This window comes from Triturus cristatus, chromosome 1_2, assembly GCF_964204655.1.
Source record: "Triturus cristatus chromosome 1_2, aTriCri1.1, whole genome shotgun sequence".
Lineage (NCBI taxonomy): Eukaryota > Metazoa > Chordata > Amphibia > Caudata > Salamandridae > Triturus > Triturus cristatus.
The window spans coordinates 851,991,310-852,008,669 of NC_140580.1; positions in this window are offsets into that span (position 1 = coordinate 851,991,310).

Genomic DNA, 17,360 nt, shown 5'->3' on the forward strand with positions numbered 1-17,360 from the left:
CAGCTTCCTTTTCACAGTTCTATACAAAGCAAACTCGACCCAAAGGTATCAGAGCGCTTTACATTAGCACCAGTTGTGTTAAAGACGGAACAGTGCTTGAAATGAAAAGTATAAGAGTACCTGCTTGTTTCTGAGAAGTGCCAGTACTCTCCAATTAAAAGTATTACGTCCACCTTGAGGGGTGCCGATAATCTCCTTCTCAAAATAAAAAAGTGCTGGCATTACCTCATTTAAAACACTGAGATGGAAACCTTCATTTTGTTGGGCACAGAGAGATTAAGTGAGCTGTCCAGAATCACAGACGGGTTGAGCTTCCGTGCCGAGTCTCGAACCTAGTTCCCCAGCTTTGGAGTCGGCCGATCTAGCCATTAGGCCACATCTTCTCCCTTTCTTTGAAATATACATTGAAATTAAAGGCTTTCTATAGGAAAGCAACTCAACTCCATTTATGGATACATTGTTACAACACCATCTGAATTGTGGCACGCTCCAACTACCTGTCCAGAGGATAACCCTAGCCGAACCCCAAGTATTGAGTCAAAACTACAACAGATAAACCAACAAACTCCTGTCTTGTTTTATCAGTCAGGGTTGAAATTGGATAACTTAAAATATTCACCTTTTTTCTTTAGGTATTTTTCCAGGTCTTTGACATGTCTCATGAAGTTCTCTGCCTGAGCGTCACAGAGAGCTTGAGAAGTTTTCACTTTTCAGTTCATGCATTCAGGGGTTATAATTTTGTGTAGGTTCGTTGGTGGGTGGGTTAGTGGCTTCTGGGATACAGCGAGAATTGTGGTGTCTTTTTGATGCTGGGTTCCTAAATGCTGGAATGGCGTTGGAGCGCCTGTTTATCATTATCGTTTGAATATTTTTTCCAGTGTCTTTACAGCATCCATTAATTTATTTTTAGGGATTTTAGTACAGGAGCCAGAAAAACAATTAATTTTCGTACCAGACTTAATAGAAGAAGAGGACTTGAGCGGGATAAGGTCGTTCTTGACACCTTTAACCTCACATTGGAACTACTGAACCTTTTTATTGCGGTTGGTAAACAAAGAAGGAGGACATTTACCAAGCAATGCCTTTACCACACATCCTTTACCACACAACGCCTTTACCATACAGGTCTTTAGCATACATATGCTTTTACCACGCATGCCTTTATAACAAAATGGTAAGTATATATCAGGTTAGTATATACACACATATATTTATACACACAGACACAAAATGGTGTGTGTGCATATATATAATATATAAACACACACAAAATGGTAAGTATATATCAGGTAAGAATATGTATATACTTTACCTAATATATACTTTCTATTTGTAAAAAAAAAAAAGTCAAGCGTGGTAAAGGCATATGTGTGGTAAACCTGCAAGTTAAAGGGCATTGTGTGGTAAAGGATCTGTGGTAATATATATATTCACTGAAAAAACCATGGGTTTCAGGGACGTTATAGTTAGAAATTAGCATTTTAAAAACCTTTGAAATTCACCGAAAAAAACATAGGTTTCAGGGACGTATAGTTGGAAATTATCATTTAAATAACTTTTGAAATTCACTGATAAAAACCATAAGTTTCAGGGACGTTATAGTTAGAAATTAGCCTTTAAAAAACCATAGAAATTCACAGAAAAAAACATAGGTTTTAGGGACGTTATAGTTAGTTGGACATTTCACTCGTAAAAAAACAGAGAAATTAGGCAGTTATAGTTAGTTGAGCTAACTATAACTCACGCCCCCGCAATGCACTACTGGTGATGTCACCTATTACATCATTCATGAAATGGTCAGTGACATCACTGATGACATCTCACATGACAACCTATGCTTTTTTCAGTGAATTTCAAAGGTTTTTTAAATGCTAATTACTAAGTATAACATAGCAGTCGCGTTTGCAGAGTGGTGGAGAAAGGTGAGCGTGGCCTGCATACACCTTTTAGGAATCCCTTGTGTGGGATTTACTGGAGGTATCAGGAGGGGTAGTTAGCCCCCAACGCCAACCTTGGGGCCAACTACCCCTTTTATTACCTCCAGTAAGTCCCACACAGCACAATAGCTAACTTGTTATATCAGTTCCTGCCCCCTCCCTGCACCACTGTGCAAGCGCTCCCCCTGGCGTGTTGTAAGTTGGGGGATTAAGTCCCCTTGAATCCATATTTACGCATTATGTAAAGAAGACGGGGCAAAATCATCATCTTGATTGCAGCAATTTTGCCCAGCCATGAGAGGACGTGTTTCTTCCAGCTGTGCAGTTCTTGACGAACCTTGGCAAAAATATCCACATAGTTAACCTGGGCAATCTTTGCAGTTGTTTTGAAGACCCGGATCCCCAAATAGGTAATGTCATTAGGGGCCCATGAGAACGGGAACCCTGCCGCTATCTGCTGTTGATCTGTGTGAGGCATCGTTAAGCTAAGGGCCTGTGTCTTTCTCAGGTTGATTTTAAATCCCGCCGCCGCACTAAATGCATCTATTTCTGCTAGCAGGGGAGTGTGAGAAAGTAGCGGCCGAGTCAGGAAGAGCACCACGTCCTCCGCGTAGAGCGAGTTCTTGTGCTCTCTATCTCCCATCCGGATCCCGGTAACCGTGGGGAGATGTCGGATGCGTTCGGTGAAAGGCTCCATATAGAGGGCGAACAGAGGAGGGGAGAGTGGGCACCCCTGTCTCGTGCCCTGCCCAATCTGAAAGGGGCGAGAGGTGATCCCATTCACTGTGATACGTGCCTGCGGGCTGTGGTATATACAGTTTAGAAGGAGCAAAAAATATCCGGGCCGAGGAGGACAGATCGAGGCTGACTGCGGGAGTGTGCGAGCATGGAAAAACTATAGCTCACTACCCCCCTCCCGGACCCATGATGTTAGTAACATCGAGTACTTAAACATTTATAGCCCCGGAAATACTAGGATGGCTACTTGGTAAAACCGTGAGTTTTGCCATTTCGTTCTCCACAGGTTAGGGTGCGCCTTAGCGTGCGCATACCGCCGTGGAGACCCTTGTGGTCCTGATGAAAGCTTAGCCAATTGGGCACATTTAAGCAGAAACATGTCATGTCGACCTTATCACTAATTGGTTAAGCTCTGGTTAACCTAACTAGCCAGAACTTGCCCAATTCACGTTTTTATTGGTCTTTGGTTTGCCGACATTAAATTAGTTGACGGTTAAAACCATTTACCTTTTAATTTCACTCCCCTCCGCTTTCAGAAACCAGCTCCGCTGTAATTCAGGCGTTGTAGCACACCAGAGAGGCACTCGGCCTCTCTGGTGGGAACCCGATGATGAAGCATGTCACCAACTAGGTTGGTGAGTGAGGGTTCTTTTAACAATTCTTTTTGGTTTTTGCCCGTGTTTTTTTGCTCCTTCTTTTTTTCCCTTGTCACTCTTTAGTTGTTTAATTGACTTAACCCTGGGGGAACAAGAGTGATATTCCCTCACCCTCTCAGTGTTTTTGGGTATATACAGTTTACCCATTTCAGGAAACGTTCCCCAATGCCAAACCTGCCGAGGACCTGGCGAAGGTAGGGCCAATCGACCCGGTCCAATGCCTTCTCGGCATCCACCGACACAACTGCCGGGATCTGGGTACGTTGAGTCTTATCCAAAAGGTGACATAATCGCCGGGTCCCGTCACTGCAGTTACGCTCTGGGATGAATCTAGACTGGTCTGGATCCACAAGGCCCTGCATGTGGGGAGCGAGCCTCGCCGCTAAAATATTTGTAAAAATCTTCAGGTCAACATTGAGCAGAGAGATAGGGCGGTATGACGCGCACTCCTGGGGTCCTTCCCTGGCTTGGGGATGACCACCACCTCGGCCATGGACATCAATGTCGCCAGTCTCCCGGTCTCGTTAAATGTATTAAACAGGCGTGTCAGGAGGGGGGTAAGATCTAAGGCAAAGATTTTGTAGAAGTCCGCAGGAAAATTGTCCTCTCCTGGGGCCTTCCCAGGGGAGAGATTTTGAATGGCTCGGAGGACCTCCTCCGGCCTGATATCTGCTTCCAGAGGGGCCACCTCTGAAGCTGGAAGGGGGATCACCGGAGCCGCACATGTATATTCCTCGGCTGCCTCAGGGTCTAGGCGTTCCGCCGAATAGAGGGCAGTGTAGAAATCCTCGAACTCGGACGCAATGTCTTTGTCTGGCCTCAGGATCTCACCCCGGTCGTTTCTAATCTCTACGATCCGTCATGCCGCCATCTCGGCCCGGAGTGCATGTACCAGAAGTTTCCCAGCCTTGTTCGCCCCATCATAGTAGTGCTATCTAGTGCGAAGCAGCGCTTATTCAGCACGGTCCATATCGAGGGCCCTCAATTGTTTCCTCGCCTTAGTAATTAACCGCCACGTTTGAACCGCCCCGGTGCGGAGGTGGACCCTCTCCAACTCCTTAATTTGATTCTCTAATTCCTCCCGTTTGGTTCTGCGGTCTTTATTTAGGCCCGCTGAGATAGCAATAGAGCATCCCCTCAGAACTGCCGTTAGGGCATCCCAAAGCATGTCCACACTGACCGTGCCCACATCATTCACCTCCAGGTATGCTTTAGTAGCACCCTGTATCTCGGCAATATTGGCGTCGTATGTGAGCTGTTTGTAGTTCAATCTCCACGACCCCCGCTGTGGGGACCCCGCTGGGAGAAGCAGCGATAAAACGATTGGGGAATGGTCTGAGAACGCTGCAGCCCTGATAGACACGTTTGTTGTAGCCATTGTGACTCTAGGTGAAGTCCAAAATAGATCTATCCGGGCATACGTTTGGTGTGCAGTAGAATAGAAGGTGTTTTCCCACGCTGCGTGGTAGCAGTGTCGCCAGGCGTCTCTCAGACCACTTCACCCAACCATTGTAGCAGTGAGTCGGAGATGGATCCAGATTGCCCCACTCAGAGAACTGATCTGACCAGCTGGGCATCATGAACCAATTTGAAGTCCCCCTCTATTACTAGATCCTCATCCGGGGACTCCAGAATTGTGTGTATCGTGTCCTGGAAAAAAGGCTTCCTGGTGTTCGTTGGGGCTATAAACTGAAGCCATTGTGTGCCCCCCCCCACGAAACGCTCAATGCCAGGACTCTACCCGCCACATCCGCATGTACCCCTAAGACTGTCCCTTGAAATTGCGTAGACAAAAGGATTGCCACCCGGCCTTCTTCCCCGATGACAGAAATATTGTCTGTCGAACCATTTTGAACGGAGCCGTTTCCAGTCTGCCCGCAAGAGGTGGGTCTCTTGTAAGATACAGATATCACATTTGACATCTCAACATGGCAAGAAGCGCATGTCTCTTAACCGGTGAGTAAAGATCCCAAACATTGAAGCTCATGATAACCACTTTAAATCCTATCATGGATTTATGGTTTGAATGTACGCTTTGGCAGCCGCTAGATATCGGCATACAAACCTGGCTACGCCTACTCTGCTGGACTCCTCCGACTGCCCTAATCTAGTGGGGGATCCCTCCTCCGCTCCTCCCCCTGGCCTAAGTACCCTGCACCGCCCATCTAGTGAGGTGTAGTGACCTCCCTGTGTGCGCTGCTGCGTGTGGTTCTGTCGCGTAGCCTGTGGCCATTGGATACCCTCCGTGGTGAGTGCATTCGAGGAAGCCTAACAGTGGGGTACTGACGTCCCAGGCTGTTGTGCTTCGATTTAGATACCCATATATAGGTTTCCCTGAATCATGTCCTTATATAGGCACAATTCGTATTGCTCATATTTAGGCATAGAAACCCAGTCCTTATTTAGGCACTAGCAATACTATCCAAATACAGGCATGATCACCTACATCCATCCACATCACAACGAGTTCTTAGAAACCAGACCCTTAAGCCGAACAGAACTTTCCCTAGCTAGGATTATTGATTTCTCCAAGAACTCATCTATTATGCATGAACTACTATTCCTTAGAGGTTCATCCATTACGTCTTCCTCTGCCCGACTTTACGTCAATGCTAGCATTCCTAAGCACCTTCCAGGTATTAAAATACCTTCCCTTACCCTGGCAAACCAGGGCACGACTCAGCACGACTTGACTGCACGGTTCGCCACGGCAAGTTCGGAAGAGACCATATCCCGGCCTGACACACTGACCAGAAGCTGTCTTCCCTGCTCGCAGAGAATCCAGCTTCCAGTGTTCTGACTCCCTTCGCAGGGTGTTAGAGTTTGAGACTCGGAAAGAGATTCCCACCTCTCTCATTCTAAGGTATGGAGCTGACTAGAACCACCTAGAGGAACTCTTGGCATACTAAACTTAGTATATACCATACTATAGAAAACAGCACCTACTACTTACCTCGTTCTACACTTAGGTTAAGTACACTGGTGTAGAACATTTTAGAAGCATCAGACGAGTATTCACTTTTTAGCCTGTGTTATGTATGTATATAGGAATATATGCCATAGCTAAAAGACAATGCTATTGCAGTATTATTTCTTCTTACTGCTTACGCTGTGCGTATTATATCTTGCTTACTGTCTGATTGTAACAGCTCATATCTCTTACACGAGAAACAAGACTGTTCAATAAACCTTTTTATTGAAACGCCCGTCCATCTATTTCTGTGTAACTCTGAAGAAACTAAGCATGCACGATTGATTGAGTGAAACTGTTATCTATTGTTTCCACGATTCTGAGACGCGTTCCGATTCTAATGGAAACAAAGTTGTCATGTTTATGCGGTTGTCAGAAACGAATCCCTTCTTGGTCATTCGAGAAGTTTCTAGTGACCTCTGAGTTAGCTGGCACACACAAGTAATTAAGTTTAATGTACTCGATAGGAGCAAACTGACCATAGTCCTATGCAATAACTATAGTGTATATTATTCCAATGCGCAGAGCCTATAAGGGAAATAGGAACTACACTACATGGCGCCCAACGTTTGGTAAGGCACTCATTTAACGCTTGATACTGAAGAAACTCAGTCGTGCTTTTCTCAGAGACCCCTACTCATAATACCCATAAGACGTCTGGAGTGGGTAGGGATAATATCAGCCATAGCTGAGTAGGACGAAAATCCTATGTATTAGCTGTTTGGTTTAGTCAACGTGGAAGGAGACAGTGTTCCAAAATATTGTGCACCTTATCTTTGTTTCCTTAAAACGTGTTCTACATTTTTCATTGAACAAAATGTCTGATACAGAGGCTGCGGCTGACCTAGTCGCAACAGGTTTCAATACTAAAGGTTTAAATGAAACCGATGAGGGTGTTATAAACATCCATCCAAATTTAAGGAGAGCCATCACTCTAAAACTTATAAAACATGGCCTGACATGGAGAACAACCTTTACAACGCAACTTTTACAACGCACTACCATTACAACAAAACTGTTACAACGCAAGTGGATTTACAACGCATGCCATTACAACGCAAGTCTTTACATCGACTTGCGCTAGATGGCGTGCTAACATTACAAATAGTGTAGTTTACTATCCCAACACCTTCCCTACTGTTAAGTGGACTGGAGTTGGAATAGTAAATTACACTTTTCTAATGTTAGCACGCCATCTAGCGCAAGTCGATGTAAAGACTTGCGTTGTAATGGCATGCGTTGTAAATCCACTTGCGTTGTAACAGTTTCGTTGTAACAGCGCGCGTTGTAACGTCATACATCCCCTGACACCAAGAGGTGGTAGAGCAGTTTTTGTGATAGAGGCACATGAATCTTTTCAGACAGAGGTATTCTATTCATGGATTACATTCCCAGAATCAAATCCAGTAACAAAAATGTTTCACTTCTTCAAAGAAGATGAACCACCTGAGGAATACATTCCCTTCGAGGATGTTGAAATTCCACTCACATACCAGGAGCAACAGCTCTGGTTTAAAGGCGCCCTAAAACATTACAATCACATTACCAGGCTCGGTCCACTAGGTAGACCAGGAGCAACATGGCCGATTTTAGCTGGCTACATACCTCATCCTGATATTGAACCAATGTCAGATAAGGAATTACTTAATCAAATACAAGAATTGATAGAATTACACAGTTAAACCACAACTGTCTGAGGGTCTTGATAAGAACTCAATTAAACACAATCCTAAATCTTCTAAAAAGAAGTGGGAAAACAAAAAACAACATTCAAAAGAGAAACATTCTCAATCCCGAGGTAGGTCTCCTCAAAAGGAGCACTCTGACAGGAGGTATAACCTCAGGAATAGGGATAATTTGAAAAAACCTGACAAGTATCAAGATACTGATACACTTTCCTCTCGTACCTTTCAGACATCTTCACAGACATCCGAAACATGAGGACGGTCAGATCACAAAGAAGAACGCGTGAAGTCCAGAGACGATCAACATGTTCAGAAAAACAAACCAAAACCTCAATTCACCAAGAAAAAGGTAGCAGGTCTGAAGATCAGACATGCCGAAAATCCTGAGGACACAACTCAAGAACGGAGAATGGGCTCAGACAATGCTGGACAGTGCACCAGAAGTAACAATAGCTCGCCAGAACCTGAAGGAACTTCTGGAGACAGTGGACTTGAATGAATACATAACAGTTGAAACTGTAGACACCAGGGTTAGTTCTCCACAAAGGTTATATGAAATAACACTCTGGATGGAAGGAGACATACCAAGAAAAGTGAAAGCACTCTTTTGGGAAAAACTTTCAAGGGGTTATGACATACTTCGAGCAGAAAAAGACTGGCCACCAGAATTTGTCAGGGAGTGGCCACATCAATATGCCAGCCTTCTCCAACCATGTTCCTATACATTTAAAATATACTTATGCCAGGAAATGAGCAGTAGCCCAGGCCCCTGCATTATACAAAAATCATGTAGGATGAGATGAGGACTTACCTCACCACAAAATCCAATTAAAATGTCAACCTACTGCACAAAGGCAGTACCCAATTAAGCAAGTAGCTAAAAACAGGTCAGGGAGATCTTAGATCAACTTGAATACCAAGGGATGATTGAAACATGCACCTCATCAATAAACAATCCTTTGTTTCCTGTTTCTAAACCAGACAACACATGTCGTCTAGTTTTGGATTACAGACACCTGAACACTTGTTCTAAGGCATTTGCTGTGCAAAATGCACACAGTACAGCATTAATGAATAACATTGTGCGTAAAAAATATAAAACCACTTTGGATATTTCAAATTGTTTCTTTTGTCAAAACATAGCACCTGAAAGTAGGTACTTGACAGCTTTCTCAATAATGGAGACCCAGCGTCACTTCTGTCGACTCCCACAAGGGTTCTAGAACAGCCCGGGGCTATTCTCAGCAAGAGTAACAGAGTTACTACAAATTTATGATGACGAGGCATTGTCATGTGTCAATGATATCTATCTGACAGACGATGACCTGGATAGGCACTTGAACAGGGTGAACACCATTATACTGGGCTTCGCCTCTGAGGGCTATAAATTCAACTTTAAGAAATCAAGAATTGCCCATCTCAATTTCCGTTTCCTAAGATATGAACTTTCAAGTGAAGGTAAAAGCCTGGCAGCAAAAATTTTTAGAAAAATGTGTGCTGCTCCAACCTCCAAAAACGCTGAAAAACTTACAGTCAATTCTAGGTTTCCTGAATTTTGGAAGAACTTACATTCTAAATTACGCAGAAAGGGTTAAACCTCTCTGCAAATTAATCAAACCTGATTTCAAAACCAAAGATTGGACACAGGAACACACAGAAATCCTGCGTTCACTTCAAGCTGACATGTTAGCAACAAATCACTTACATACACGTGTAAATACACGCAATTTAGTGATCCGAATAATTTCGGGTCAATGCAGATTGCCATACATTTAATGAAGGTGAAAAAGTACCAATTGCATACAAATCATATTTGTATACACAAGCGGAAATGCGCTTCACTTCGACAGAAAAAAATCTGACAGCAGTTCAAACCGCTGTAGCAAAAGAAAGAGCTCTGGCTCAGGGGAAACGCATTATTTTCGTGACTCCGGTACCAGCCTTAGAGGCAGTTATAAAAGCCAGTATTCAGAATGCAAAAGCTTTACATCCAAGATGGATACAATGGGTTAATTCTCTTGCTGCAACAGATGTTGAATATGTTTTTGATCCTAATTTAAAAACACAAGCACTCCTGCAATACGAACACGAATGTCCTCTGCCTATTGAGATTCTCCCTCTTGACCAGTATGAATTCATAATTTATACTGACGGATCAGCACAACCCGCTATGAGAAGAAAGCAAGCTTACAGTGCAGCCTGCGCGATCGGTAAAGGTCGTATGCGCAATGGTAAATTCCGACCGATGGTCACTAAAACACAATCTCTAGGAGATTGTACAGCTCAGCGAGCGGAACTACAAGCATTCAAATTGGCACATGAAAATACAGATCGCGAATTCCCACACTTATAGTGTGCGATTCTTTTTACTGTGTACAATCATACAATGAATATTTACAGAATTGGCTTCAAAATGGTTTCAAAGATGCAGGTGGCACAATCAAGCATAAAAAGCTTTGGGAACAGGTAGTTCAGTTGCGAAATGGACTACAAAACACTCACGTGATACACACGCTGAGTCATCAACGTGATGGCATTTACGTTGCAGGGAATTCATTGGCTGACGAAGCCGCGACGGGGGCTGTGCAAACGGCTTCCCTAGCTGGGATCACTCATTCAAAAACGAAAATAGACCGTGAGATATTGTTGGCTGTCAATGCTTCAAGCAAAGGCAGTGGTGCAGCGTTACCTAAAAAGTTTCCACTCAAATACTCATATATAATTGATGCGAACAGTGTTCCGTTTGCTCGAATCCCTGGAGTGGGGGATATGGTAATTCAAAAAATGGAACATAGAGCAGATTTGATTTATGAAGCACATCTGGGAGAGGGTCTGTCACATCAGGGGATCTCTAAAACAATTTTAACATTAAAAGAGATGTACTGGTGGCCTGGAATAAATACACTTATTCACATCTTCATCAATAACTGCATAGACTGCAATAGAGATCGCAGGGCAGAACGCCACCAGATACCAGGCTGCGAAGTAGCCTGCCCAGTACAAACACCATTGCTAGACAGCATTAGACTATCTATGTGCAGGTGTCCTCTTGGACGAATGCAATCCCACAAACACTAAGTCAAGGTTCCTATGGATGTGGCCTCAGCGCTCGACTGATGCTCGAGCTCTTATAAAAGATTTGCGAGTCTTTATCGGCACATGCGCAATAGGCATGCTACACTCTGACCAGGGCCCTGCGTTTAGCTTTCGGGCTTACAAAGAAGCCATGGCCAGTTTGGGCGTTGCATTGCGGTACTCCTCTCCATTCCATCCTGAGGGAAATCTGGTTTTGGAAAGGAAAAACTGGGACATAAAGCGGTCTATAACAGCTAGGGTATTTAGTTTGGGTGATGGGTGGGTTGAACATCTTTATGTGGTCCAACACTCATTAAACAATTTGCCAAGAAATTCTCTGGGGGGGGTCACTCCATATGAGGTCCTATTTGGGACAAGAATGTGGGTTTCTGATCTCAAATGTAAAGGCACAGTGGTGGAAAATAAAGCATTTGATATCAAAGATCGTTTGGCTGTTTTACAGGAGTTAAATGAACTAAGATCGAAACAACGTGTTCCTGAAACAACCCACCACTGGGGAAAATCCAGCCGTCCCAGCGAGGCCGGTCTGGATCCCAAAGCTTGAGGATCTAGTCAGAGAGATCGCGGACAAGAAGGAATTTTGGCCTTGTTACAGACAACCGGTACCTGTTCTAGCAATCCACGGATCAAGAACAGTACTTCTGCCGCCCCTTGCTAGTAAAAAGGAGAAAAGATTTGTGTCCATCGACCTCATCAAACCACACTATGTGGCCAATACTAAGCAGTAGGCCATGTGGACTCCGACCAAGTAGCAGACGCACTCCTCTAGCTACTACCCATGAGGTTCAAACTGAAAGACTCATCACTATTGAGAATCTAACAGTAAGAAATGAAGGACTAAGCAACAATACTATGAAATTCAGTCCTCTTGAAACCCAAATAACAGTTCATCCTGATACACCGGTCTACACCAACGTAGCAAGTGATCCACTGGTTCCAGTGATTTCAACGAATCCTGATGCAATTTCAACCATTGACAGAACTGCTTCTGGCTACTTCATTAACTTTGATACGTTTTCTGAGGCTCCCAGCGAGCCTGAAACAACGCCAGCGAAAAGAACTTTCAAAGAACAAGCACAAGACATTTTTCATCACGTGAAAAAGATTTATCTGGTTTCACCATGGATTAAACTATGCATTATTTCTGGAATATTTTTCTTTCTGCTTTGGCTAGCTTTAGTAATAATTCTGAGCATGTTGATAAATGGAACATATATTCATTTGGACACAGAAAGTAAAAATGTGAACTTACTTTTGAAACCACACAAATCAGCCCATCGTGAAGCAAGAGACTTGTCAGCAGTGAACATCACAGCCGTTCCTATACAAGATGGTATAGTTTGGGACAAAACGGATTATGATATATTCGGTCCATCAGAACTTCTGAAGATTCCACATTTATTTAAGGTATCATTAAGTGACTTTATTACCTCCAGTACCTATTCTGATGATTGGGACTTTGAGACTGTTAATAACATGATGTCTGATCTAGAAAGTTCTGCTGCATTCTCTAACCATGAATACTTAGAGGGTTCAACAGACTATGAACAGCTTTTTTGTTACAACCACTATGGTCATCATTCCTTGCATAAATCTGCAACACCTAGAAATGTATTTATGTATAACTAATGGGCACATTGTCCTACACCACTAAGGGGTAGCACAAAAACGTTTGAAATAAAGTTTCCATATTTTTCAAGGTACAATACATCCGATCCAGACACGTTTTACTTTAAAAATGTGAACAAAACAGGAACGAAAAATATGTTAACAAATACCAAACAGATTTATGCTGCAGCCTTTATTGCCCAAGTGTCTAGACAGGGTTTTGAGTTTTGGAAAAACACAACCAACACAAAATCTGTCTGGGGTACAAAAGATTGGCAAGTACAGGGGATAGAAGCTTTGTTTAGAGCCTGCATCATCCCACAGCAGATAATGTTTTTGAATGACACTGTCCAACAAACGTCTTGCCTTGGGTCAGCCAAGATCAAAGACATGAACAAACTGTTCATACCTACACCTGCAAGTAATAGCACTACACAGGGGGTGGTCGACGTACATACTATCTTAAAAAACAACAGATCAGCTTCCGAATGGAAAAAATGGTTGCTCTGGCCCACAGCACAAACAACTGTCAAGAAAGATTCCTGAACAAAACACAAGGTTTAACAAACAATAGGCCAGACCCACGCTATGTTCAAAGACAGCATCCAGGGGTAGTAACAACGTACAGTGTAGGAAAATTATGCCTTGATTGGTTACAGACATCTACACTAGAAGATGTGAAACAACACTTATCTTTACTTAAAGAAGACGCAGACCTTAGGGAATTCTTGCTAGGTCCAAGAAAACTGCATCAAAAACATTTCACATATGCCGGCATCTATGCTGCTTATAATGAAATATGGAAGGTTACCAAAGCAGACGCTGCAGAAAGAATTCAAGAAATTGATTGTATTAATTTAGAGAAATCTCTTGCTGTGGTCGGCAATGGGTCATCCAGGATATATTCATTGGGCAACATTGTATCCTCTGCTATAGACATTGTGGAACAAGATTTGGTCTTGCTGCGTCAAGGCCAGTCTCAATTACGTTCTATTCTGTCATTAGGCTGGACGCTACAAAACTTGCGTGCAGGCTATGTGCCTTGGCGTTTCATCAACACGTCTTCTCTGTTTTCTGATTACAATCTCCCTTATAAACAGATCAAACTGGCACAAAGGGGAGCAAAGTATACAGTGCTGAGCATTGAAAAACTGGAAAAATTGCCATTTACGGTAGCAGAAAAACCAGCTACATAATGGATCATACATGGCAAAATAACTCTGCCTGTTGCAACTTTCCATTTTCAGCATTGCATTAAACACATGCCAGTAGGCAAATATGAAAGGTTAGGTAAAGAATACATCAGGACATCCTGGGATTTACCTTACACACACAGATGTTGGAGTGGGGGGCGTGAAGTGTTTATTAGCGGCACACACTGTGAAAATGCACTGAGCGGTTCACTCATATTTCGGGATATTAGTATACATGGGGCCGGTAGCGGTTCCACTGCAAATGTATCCTGCCACCTGCAAGGTTCACCAGCCGCTGTGATTAATCCAACGTTTGGCCGACTTTCAAATGGGAGTTACATCATGTTGAATGATCAGAGCTGTTGTGGCATGTTGCCAGGTATCCCATATCTAGTAACAGTTACTTCCGTGGTCACTTGTTGTATGCAAGTCTTGTTCCCCCAAATAGACACAGTCAGGGAGTCGCCTTTATGGCCTTCACTGAACATCTCTTCTATACGAATTGATATTTAAGCTGAATAAAAGTCATTCTTTTACAACAAACCGTGCTTTTGACCTCGCCCAAAGAATCCTATGATCTACAAGTCGCAAGGACTTCGGCTGAGATACAGGCTCTGTTCAGGACAAATTGCCCTACACATTTCACAGAAATGTTGGGACGTATCTTAAACATGTCTGATACGAGCGATATTATGCGTGTATTTAAGACCGTATGTTCGGGACTGTTAATACCTTTTCAAGCAGTCCTCGGAATCATTCCAAACTTCATGCACTCGGTGTTTGGTGGTCTGCCGCTAATTCTAGCACTCGTTGCAGGAATCCTGTTTTTATTCCTTCTGCTACGCTATAGCAAGCCAATCCACCAGCGTCACTCTCGGCACCTTGGAGAATGCTCTCCCGGAAAGGAAGTGTCGTGAGCGCATAGTGCAACTATTGGGTTGACCTCGTCTACGAGAACTAAATACCACATGGTTTTCGTCGTTCAGACCAATCTGGCAAGATTGCATCTTACCTGTTCTACTTTGCCTGCTTTGCGGTGAAGAATGCGTGCTAGACGTCTGTCTAACACTTCCATCAGACATGCCAACGGATATCGATACTCTGCTGGACACAATAACGGCCTATGCTCTGAGTTGTCCCCAGAGGCTACCGATCCTGATGACGGCATTCATTGAGATCTCACAGACGCAACATGCTACTGCTGAGGTACAAGATGGATCAACTGGCAGACAGGTATCAACGAACACTGCTACTGACGATGCATCACATCTATGTGCAGTTAGTCTTCTAAACGAGGTAATCGACCTATCACCGACATCAATAGACAACTTTTTGTCTACAGGATTAGAGGATTTCATGTTTTCCCCAGCATCTTCAAATAACTTTTGATTTGGCTCACAGTGTACCATGTAATCTATGAATTCGGCCTTCATTTTTTCAAAACAAAAGACAAAATTTGGAACTTTCCTAAGATCGTACTTTTGTGAATATTGACTTTTTCTTTTATGGCTAAAAGCTCTGCTTACAGTAGAACTATTCATAGAGAACAGACTTCTTTGAAACACTTCCAGGGACACATTGTCGCCTTTTTCCACATTTATGTAATCATGACGTGAAATGGCTCTGAACTGTTTTTTCCTTGCTGTAAAACTGTACCATTTCATTACATATGTGTATATATTTCTGCTCATTCACTTAGCATTCACTGTAAATATATGCTTAGAATGAAACATTGCTTTAATATGTACAGCAACTTTGCATTTCATGCGTAGCAAACTTTTAACAAGGACTCTTTAGTATGCTTTTACAAATGTTTTTAGTGAACATGTGATACTCAATTTTATGTGTTCAGCATGTTTAGCATTTAGCAATATCGATCATTCGTCAATGGAGTGGGTGTTGTGTTTCGATTTAGATACCCGTATATAGGTTTCCCTGAATCATGTCCTTATTTAGGCACAATTCGCATTGCCCTTATTTAGGCATAGTAACCCAGTCCTTATTTAGGCATTAGCCATGCTATCTAAATACAGGCATGGTCACCTACATCCGTCCATCCCATGTCACAGCGAGTTCTTAGAAACCAGACCCTTAAGCCGAACGGGACTTTCCCTAGCTAGGATTATTGATTTCTCAAATAACTCATCTATTATGCATGAACTACTATTCCTTAGGGGTTCATCCATGACGTCTTCCTCTGCCGACTTTACGTCAATGCTAGCATTCCTAAGCACCTTCCAGGTATAAATATACCTTCCCTTACCCTGGCACGGCACGGCACGACTCGGCACGACTCAGCACGACTTGACTGCGCGGTTCGCCACGGCAAGTTCGGAAGAGACCATATCCCAGCCTGATGCACTGACCAGACGCTGTCATTCCTGCTCGCAGAGAATCCAGCTTCCAATGTTCTGACTCCCTTCGCTGGGTGTTAGAGTTTGAGACTCGGAAAGAGATTCCACCTCTCTCATTCTAAGGTATGGAGCTGACTAGAACCTAGAGGAACTCTTGGCATACTAAACTTAGTATATACCATTCTATAGAAAACAGCACCTACTTCTTTTCACGTACTACACTTAGGTTAGGTACACTGGGGTAGAACAATTTAGAAGCATCAGAGGAGTATTCACTTTTTAGCCTGTGTTATTTATGTATGCATATATGAATATATGTCATAGCTAAAAGACAATGCTATTGCAGTATTGTTTCTTCCTACTGCTTACGCTGTGCGTATTATATCTTGCTTACTGTCTAATGATTGTAACAGCTCATATCTCTTACACAAGAAACAAGACTGTTCAATAAACCTTTTTATTGAAACGCCCGTCTATTTCTGTGTAACTCTGATGTAGCCTTACGGGGGGAGGATGTAGCCTTACGGCTGGAGCTGCCAACCTCGGAGCTGGGGAACCGGGTTCGAGTCTCGGCAACGATGCTCAACATCCTATGAATCCGGGCAAATCACTTAATCTCCCTGTGCCTAACAAAAATGAATGTGTCCTTCTGTAACGAAACTGGTGCTCATGTAAAACGCTCTGATACCTGATGTCTCCGGTCTAGTTCGCGCTATATAAAACTCTAAAAAAAACATTTTTTAAACTAAGCCTGCAAGATTGACTGAGTGAAACTGTTATCTATTGTTTCCACGATTCTGAGACGCATTTCAACTCTAAGGGAAACAAAGTTGTCATGTTTATGCAGTTGTCAGAAACGAATCTCTTCTTGTTCAGTTGAGAAGTTTCTAGTAATCTCTGAGTTAGCTGGCACACACAAGTAATTAAGTGTAATGTACTTGATAGGAGCATACTGACCTTAATCCTATGCAAAAATATTATTTTTATATTATATTATATTATTCCAGTGCGCAGAGCCTATAAGGGAAATAGGAACTACACTACAAGGCAAACACGTCCCCCTCAGGTGCGCCGCCCAGCGCCCCTCACCCCTGCTTGCCACCCGTATGTTCCTATAGTGAA